This window comes from Lycium barbarum, chromosome 2 (assembly GCF_019175385.1).
Source record: "Lycium barbarum isolate Lr01 chromosome 2, ASM1917538v2, whole genome shotgun sequence".
NCBI lineage: Eukaryota > Viridiplantae > Streptophyta > Magnoliopsida > Solanales > Solanaceae > Lycium > Lycium barbarum.
Window position 1 is genome coordinate 92925404 of NC_083338.1, and position 9356 is coordinate 92934759.

At 36.1% G+C, this 9356-nt stretch overlaps 1 long non-coding RNA gene across 1 annotated transcript; it reads right to left on the reverse strand.

Annotated features, from left to right (window-relative positions):
- Positions 1–811: 811 nt before the first annotated feature.
- LOC132626618 (uncharacterized) lies at positions 812–8600 on the reverse strand. The gene is made up of 2 exons (XR_009577517.1): positions 7733–8600; positions 812–1380 (listed from the first exon to the last, which is right to left on the reverse strand). It is a non-coding gene; the product is annotated as an uncharacterized LOC132626618 (long non-coding RNA).
- Positions 8601–9356: the final 756 nt, after the last annotated feature.

Genomic DNA, 9356 nt, shown 5'->3' on the forward strand with positions numbered 1-9356 from the left:
GGAAATCGTATTTTGATGTCGTAGTTTTGACGGACTGTTTCGAGCTTGTATTAAAATGATATCGAAATAGTTTTATTGTACATGGATGGTGGTCGATGTTGTAGTCGTGTTGTTATTAATATGGTTCATAAATTTGGAAAGAAACAAGAGTATAACGTATCGTAGACGAAATGTATATTGGGCTGTTTGAGGTATACCCTTGTATATGGATGATTTTAGTTCAATATGTGTGTGTGAATTGTGGAGTTTGTTGGAAATGATAAGATGGAATCTTGGACATGTGGCAAATTCCCATTGGACTTTTTTTTTGTTTTAATAAAAATATAAATAAACTTATGGAAAATTAACCACCTAATTTTAGACTAAAAAAAAATACAAACTTATCCATTTAAATCTGGTTAAAAGAAAAGAATATTTTTTGAAATTTTCTTTATATTAAATACGACTCTATTTTTGTATTATAATTTTTTATTTTCACAACCAGACAACTAAAATGAGATAAAATTCAAAATAACAAGATTAAGCCGAAAAGAAATATTTAATTTTCAAAATCGTGTAAAACAACTCGGGGAGGGTCAACAATTATGTGTCTACAGCCTGTCCCTCTTTGGTTGGGGACGTGAAGAGTTCTCAGACAAAGACGTAGACAACGAGACAAATTTGGACCCGGCCATTATTTGGAGGAAGAGAAAGTGACTGAGCCTTGGTCTTGGGCATCCTACATATCCTGGGTTATAAAGGAATCAGGTCTCGTGTAGTTCAAGAGGTAAGAAGGGTGACGAGACATACTGAGTTGCAGAGTCGAGTGAGGTCATGTCGAGGTTCCGGTCCGCGGCTCCTGTTATTACATCAAAATGAAAAATAAAAGTTAAAAAGAAAATACAAGTACAAGACCCTATCTATGCAGCTTCCCTTGAACCTTGACTTGAATCTTCATTCCTGTTTCTGAACTTAAAATTTAAAGTCATCCCTATTCTCCAGGCAAGGCTCCTGCTACTTCTGACTGAACTTGAAACCAACTAAAAGTGCACCCTGTTCTCCGGGCGGGCTCCTGAGCTTGAAATTTGAAGATGTCCCTATTCTCTAGGCGGGCTCCTGACTTGCTTCCGACTAAACTTGAAAATACACCCTGTTTTTCAGGCAAGCTCTTGAACTTGAAATTTAAAGATGTCCCTATTCTCCTGGCGGGCTTCTAACTTGCTTCCGACTGAACTTGAAAATACACCCTATTTTTCAGGCAGGCTCTTGAACTTAAAATTTAAATATGTCCCTATTCTCCTGGCGGGCTCCTAACTTGCTTCCCATTCTTCAGGTGGGCGCTGTAAATCATCCCATTCTTTAGACGGGTCCTGACCTGCTTTCCCATTCTTCAGGCGGGTCCTGTAAATCATCAAAGACAACCAACACGAATAAAACAATTCTGTACCAGTTTGCACCAGGATTTATTTTCATTAGCAAAATCATGAACTATATGTAATGTAATTCACGGATGAAAGTAAAATCAAATGTACTAACTGGGAAGTGCGTCTCGCAGGGGTGAATCTGAAAACTCAAACTAGGAAGTGCATCTCTTAGGAATAATGAATCAAATTAGGAAGTGTGTCTCCTAAAAGCAAAACCTGGAAGACCCAGACTAAGAAGTGCGTCTCTTAAGGGTTAAACTGAAAGACTCGACTAGGAAGTACGTCTCCTAGAAGTAAAGGTTCGCATTAGGAAGTGCGTCTCCTAAGTCAAAAATCATAAATATCCAAACTAGGAAGTGTGTCTCCTATGAGTTATGGTTCAAATTAGGTAGTGTGTCTCCTAAATGTAAAAACTAAAAGACCCAAACTAAGAAGTGCATCTCTTAGGGGTTAAACTGAAAGACTCGACTAGGACGTGCGTCTCCTAGGAGTAAAGGTTCGAATTAGGAAGTGCGTTTCCTAAAAGCAAAACCTGAAAGACCCTGACTAAGAAGTGCGTCTCTGAGGGGTTAAAATGAAAGACTCAACTAGGAAGTACGTCTCCTAGGAGTAAAGGTAAATCCCATTATCCAGGAGGGTCCTGATTTGATATTAAAACAAATAACACGAACAAAATTTCCTATCCCAGTTTGCACCGGAAACTTTTTTTGAGTGCTAGAAAAATCATAGACTCTTTGTGATCATATTGGGAGGTAGTTAACTAAAAACATGACTGTATTTGGAAGTAGTCAAATTAGGAGCATGACTTTATTTGGAGGTAGTCAACCTAAAATTCATAAACATGACTTTATTCGCAGGTGGTCAACCTAAAATTAAAAACATGACTGCATTTAGAGGTAGTCAACCTAAAAGCATAAACATGACTTTATTCAGAGGTGATCAACTTGAAAACATGACTGTATTCGGAGGTAGTCAACCTGAGATTTAAAAACATGACTGCGCTCGGAGTTAGTCGACCTAAAAGCATGACTATATTCGGAGGTAGTCAACCTGGAATTAGAAACGTGACTTTATTCGGAGGTAGTCAACCTAAAATTAAAACATGACTTTATTCGGAGGTAGTCAACCTAAAGTTCATAAACATAACTTTATTCGGAGGTAGTCAACCTAAAATTCATAAACATGTCTTTATTCGGAAGTAGTCAACCTGAAAACATGACTATATTCGGAGGTAGTCAACCTGAAATTTAAAAACATGACTGCGTTCGGAGGTAGTCAACCTAAAAGCATGACTATATTTGGAGGTAGTCAACCTGGAATTAGAAACGTGACTTTATTCGGAGGTAGTCAACCTAAAATTAACACATGACTTTATTCGGAGGTAGTCAGCCTAAAATTCATAAACATGACTTTATTCGGAGGTAGTCAAGCTGAAATTCATAAACATGACTTTATTCGGAGGTAGTCAACCTGAAATTCATAAACATGACTTTATTCGGAGGTAGTCAACCTGAAATTCATAAACATGACTTTATTCGGAGGTAGTCAACCTGAAATTCATAAACATGACTTTATTCGGAGGTAGTCAACTTGAAAACATGACTGTATTCGGAGGTAGTCAACCTGAGATTTAAAAACATGACTGAGTTCGGAGGTAGTCAACCTAAAAGCATGACTATATTCGGAGGTAGTCAACCTGAAATTGAAACATGACTTTTGAGTGTACATGAATCTCAACTACATGTAAAACTTTCAAACAATGTTTTCTCAGCCTTCAACAAAAGAAATTGTGACTTTTTCAAAAAAAAAAAACAAATTATTGATGACTTGTGACAATTTTGAAGTTCAACACTGAGCTTGGTCATTCTACTTGGTTGGGAGGAGTGATTTTGTATTGGTATCGGGAAGGCTCAAAATTGATTTGATCTAAGGAGATTTTAACAGTATGTCCTAACACTTTCATCTCTTGTGAATTATCAAGTAGGTCTTTTTCTTTCATTTGAGCAGCCAAAATGATCCTTTCCTTTCCGGATGAGTTGTCAAGCTAGTCATTTCCTTTCAATTGAGTTTCCAAATTAACTGTTTCTTTCCCAATGAGTTTCCAAACTAATCCTTTCCTTTCACTTGAATTGCCAAACTAATCTTTCCCTTCACTTGAGTTACCAAGTTGATCATTTCCCTTCTGAAATATTTGTGGCAAAATTTGAAATTCTTTCTTGCTCGCCTCGTGGAGAAAACAAGGAATGTACAAGTGAAATCACAAAGACAACGGTGTTTTGCGAAAGAGACTCCAATTGAAAGAAGTGAAAAGAAAAAGAGGAAAGAAAGAAAAAATTATTTAGACCAAAGAAGAAAGAAACATAATGTGACATGCATTTAGACCAATAACTTGATTTGTCCACCTTTTCAAACTTATTGATTCATCGAATCCTTATTTGTGTTGGAGTGCCAATCTGCTTTGTATCATTGAAAGTAGCATTGACATTGTATGCTCTCTCATGATGAACGTTCAGTTGCACACATATCTCACATTTCGACTTGTGGTGCCTCGAAAGGTTTTCACCAACAAATCTCTTGTTTTTTTTCCTCATGTCTCACAATTTCAATTTGTGGTGCCTTGAGAGGTTTTCACCAACAAATCTCTCTCATTTTGTTCTTTTCTATCATGTCTCACAATTTCGATTCGTGGTGCCTCGAGAGGTTTTCACCAACAAATCTCTCTCATTTTGTTCTCTTCTATCATGTCTCACAATTTCGATTCGTGGTGCCTCGAAAGATTTTCACCAACAACCTCTCTCATTTTGTCCTCTTCTCTTATTCATGATTACTAGTGATTCCACGAAAGTTATCCACAAGAGTTCCGCTTCCACCATTGATGATTTCCCCAAGGGTTAATAAGCTGACATGCTCGACCTGGCATTTTCAGAATTTGATCAGAAGGTCTTTTATTTGGACCGTAACGAAGGCTTTTAGATGGGGTAACAAAATGAAAAGACTGCATGAAGGCTTAAAGAAAATGCTAAAATATCAGGACTGTGACTTATAACTTTTGGAATCGACTTAAGCAAAGAAAAATAACTTCTACCCCAGTTTCTTTGAAATGGGAAATTTTGAATGATTTTTTTTCTATTTGATTGGACCGAGCCTTAGTTTTTTTTTTCTCTCTGTTGTTTTTTTTTTGGGTGGTTCTGTTTTTCTTCTTTCAATATTTTATTTTTCTTTTGACACTTTTCCGACTCTGTTTTGATTCCAAAAGAGGGGTATGAAAGAAAACAAAACTAAGGCTCGAAATGGATAACAAAGGATAACACATTGTTTAGATAGCAGAATGAAATGCCTTCGTCATATCAATTCTTGAAAATTCCAACTCAAAAATGCTCAAAACCGATCATTTCCTGAATATGAAGGTCATTGTTGTCTTTTCTTGGAACTCCGCAATCTTATAATTAACTATCTGAAAGCCTGAGTTGATGTCCAAATCTTGTCATTGGTCACGATGCATGTCATCTTTATTGACTTCTTTTTTTCAACTTGATATAATGAACTATGAGAAAATCAAAATAATAATCAAAATTGAAAATTAAAAGAAAAAAGAACATGGGGATTGAACACGACAAGCAAGATATGGTCCAAAACCTCAATTGGCCCAATCTATTTTGAAAAAAAATCAAATTAAACCACAAAACAAGTCCTTTTGAATTACTCTTTAAAGATAAAGATAAAGACATTGAACTTCCTGATGGGATCTGTCCAAAGCCTTCGACTTTTGATAATGGCCACGACTTGTAGCGAGATAACAATGATCAAGACTTGGAAGGTGGGTGGGTAGCATTAAGTAAAGCAGTGGGTTAAGTTGGTACACAGAAGTGGGTCACTTGTAAAGATCAAAAAGATTGGTGTGGATGGAAGAGGCGAATGGTCATTTGATCCATCACAAGGCCTATCTGCATGAAGTGTCATAGCGCTGAGAGAAAATAGAGTGTGCCCTTAATTGTTTTTTTTTTGTCATGACTACTTTTGGTTGGGCGAAAATTGGTATTTACTCAACTACAAACTCGTCACAAGTCAACCTTTATTTAAAAAAAAAATTGTAAGAAAGAAAGATATTAAAATCAAAACCATGGGTCACAATCATGACGGTTTAAAACTTATAGCATAGAAAATGTCATCAGTTAGACTCACTCGTCACATTCCTCTCTTTCATTTTTTCTCTCTTTTATTTTCCTAAAAAATAATTTGATCGAACCAGACTTGGGTTGCCTATGTATCATGTTAAACATGAATCAGATCTTTGCGTAGTTCGGAAAGAATCAACAAGCTCTTTTCTTTTTGAATTTCGAAACAAACAAGACTCAAAAGATATTTTTGGATTTTTGAATTTCCTAACAAATGAATCCTAAAGGACAAGTAAAAAAAAAATTTTGATTTTCTAAATTTGAAATTCCTACCAAAGGTAACCTTTAAACTATCAAAAGGAAAAATCTTTTTAGGCGTTTGTTTTAAGATTTATTAATTTTTCGAATCAAATAAAAACTCTTTCTTTTGAATTTTTGAATAAAAATCACCGAACCTGATATGGGTTGCCTACGTATCGTCGCCCCGGGGGACGGGAATAAAGTGTGCGTAGTTCGTGCCGATTAGACTATTAAGGACATTTTGAAAAATTGACTCTTGACTCAAAAAAAAAAAAAAAACTTTTTTTCAAAACATGAAATAGAACAAAAATAAAATCATTTTGGGTTTTTTACTAAGACATATGCTAAAGAGACTAAAACTAACAAAACATTTTTTTTTAAGAAGTAACCAAAGTAAAATCTTTTTAATTTTTTTTTTTGAACAAAATGTATAGAAATAAGAAAATCTCTCTTTTTTGTTTGTTTGTTTTTTTTTTTTTTTTTTTTAAGGAAGATACTAAGACTCCTAAAGCTATGAAATCCTTTTCAACACCTACTAACACTCTCTAATATTCTCATTTTCTTTTCCCACACCTCCCAAATTAGTCCGCCAAATGACCTTTTTACCCTCAAAATGCAACAAATAGCACATAGGGTGATTCATGCCTTTTTGGGCCGCAGGCCTAGTTTTAACATTACTTTGGGACAAGTCTCCTACAAAGGAACACGGTATCAAGGATCGAGTCTTGGTAGGTCCAAATGATATGATGCAAATAATAGTGTCCTAAAGGCTGACCTAGGTTAGGGCTCACTAACAAGGCTATTCGAGGGGGCACGTGGTCGATAGCGGCTGCTTTGCTTTCCGCCTACTCCACGCTTGAAATGCCCCCTCCTTAAAAATTTGGATGACTCTCAAAAAGGTCGTGTACGCTTACAACGTACTCCGAAACTAGTTGCAGAAAGAATTGGAGGGGGGGGGGGGGGGGGGGTTATCCAAATGATGCCAGATATAAAGCGGTAATAGACAATAAAAATGCGATAAACGAATATACTCAGAAAAATAGCAAATAAGGCAAAACTGTTAACCAAACACAACGGTCACCCAAGAGTCTCTAACTAAGCCAATACGAGTCGTTTTAAAAAGCTAGAATTCTAAACAAATTCCCCAGCGGACTCGATAGAGCTGTCACACCCCTTTTTTTCCACAAAAACAATGATTTAATTATGTCAAGATCAAAAGGGTTTTCAAATCGAAAGTGACGAAAATTGTGCTTCGAAAAGGGATTTTATTTAGAGAAAAAGAGTTGCCACCTGGCATCGAGTTTTGATGTGCCAAGTCACCGTAAAATCAATATCCCTTTCAAATAAATTTGACTCTAAAACTGATCAGTGACAGAGATTCCAGTTAAGGAATTCTGTTGACCGAGGGGAAGGTGTGAGGCATCCTTCGAGTCCCGTGGTTTTAGCACGATCATTTTAATTAACTCGCATTGGCTTAAATAGAAACTCACTAAGGTAACCTCAAACAACAAACAAGTATGCGCAGCAAGAAAAGTTTGAAAATAAAGTCCTAATTATTACAATCCGAAATAAAAATAAAAATAAAAAGAAAAAATGCGAGAAAATAAACCTAAACATCGCTATGCTAAGCTATAAGCCATCATCCCTGACATTTCGGGGCCTTCTCCACGGACAACCACTATTTTTACATTTTTGTTTCTTTCGGAACATCCCACCCGGGAAATGAATACATGATATTGAAACTAGTAACAAAAACACACAAAGCAATTAACAAACCTAAAATTTGCCTACCCAACCCAATTTCCAACCCAAATCATTTCATTAATAATCATCAACATGACTTAGTTAACTCAAATCAACAGGCCCAAAATTAGTTCATTGTTTTAGCACAAATTTATATCATCTTGTTCATACCTAAATAATAATTTCATAAACAGCAACACCCATTGAATCCATTCACCAGAATCACACCATCAAAATCAAGATCAACTGAACACACAAATAATTAAATCCCGTTAATCTTAAGCAATAACCAAGATACTACTTATTCGAGCATAAAACCAAAAACCTTAAAATTCATATTTAAAGATTTATTAAAATTTAGTCAAAGAGGACGAAAGAATGGACCGTAATACCGGAGCCACGGACGGAGACCGACAGCCGGAAACTAGAACCTCAAACTACAACCCGCAACTCAAACTGAAAACAGAGACAGAAACCTCAACCCCTCTGTTTAGATTCGTCGTTGTCCGGTATTTTATAGTATTGCCATTGATGTTTTAAGGTGTTTTTGTTGGTGGTTTTAGAACTGGAAAAAGGATGTTTGGGATGGTGGTTTCGGGTGGGTGTTCACGGGTATTGATGTTTTCCGATGGGTGGGTTTAATGACGGGAAAACAGTGAGGTGTTTGGGACGATTTTCAAGTTGGTCGTCACGGTGGTGTGGGGTGGTGACGGGGTGGTTTTAAATGGTGATGGGTGTGTTTATAGGTGAAAAATAAAAGAAAAGAAAAGAAAAAGAAAAGTGGCGTTTGGTTGTTGTTTCTTTTTTTTTTAATTTTCTGGTGGGTTTTCCAGTGAAGTGATGAAGGAGATGATGCAGTGGTGGTGTTGTTGGGAGATGGTGAAAATGGTTGTTTTTTGGTGAGAAAAAATTTTTGCAGGAGATGATGATTTTTTCTTTTTCTTGTCCGTCCTCTCTCTATATTATCAGTCTATGCCTCCTATATTTTCCTATCCTTTTTTTTCTTTCAGATGTCACTCTCTCTCTCTATATATCTATATGTTCTGTATCCAAATGATCCCTCCTCTCTTTTCACGTGTTTCTATTCTCCTTTTTCCCTTGCTTTTTTTATGTGGGACCCACCCCGAACAATAATATTCCTCCAAAAACGTGAATGTGTATGTGTCTGTGAATTGTGGAGTTTGTTGCAAATGATAAGATGGAATCTTGGACATGTGGCAAATTCCCATTGGATATTTTTTTTGTTTTAATAAAAATCTAAATACACTTATAGCAAATTAACCACCTAATTTTAGACTAAAAAAAATACAAACTTATCCATTTAAATCTGGTTAAAAGAAAAGAATATTTTTTGAAATTTTCTTTGTCTTAAATACAACTCTATTTTTGTATTATAATTTTTTATTTTCACAACCAAACAACTAAAATGAGATGAAATTCAAAATAACAAGATTAAGCCCAAAAGAAATATTTAATGTTAAAAATTGTGTAAAACAACTCGGGGAGGGTCAAAAATTACGTGTCTATAGTCATCGGTTTTTGTCATTGCTAAAGAAAAGGACCAACTTCGCCTGGAACCCCGAGTGCCAGAAGGATTTAGAAGAACTCAAGAGGTATTTATTGAGCCCACCTTTACTACACACACCAAACACAAATGAGCAGTTGTACTTGTACTTGGCGGTGTCCGAGATAGCAGTAAGTGGCGTCCTGGTTCGAGAAAAAGAAGGTACGCAATACCCAGTTTATTATGTGAGCAGGACTTTAGGTGACGCTGAAACCAGGTATCCACACTTAG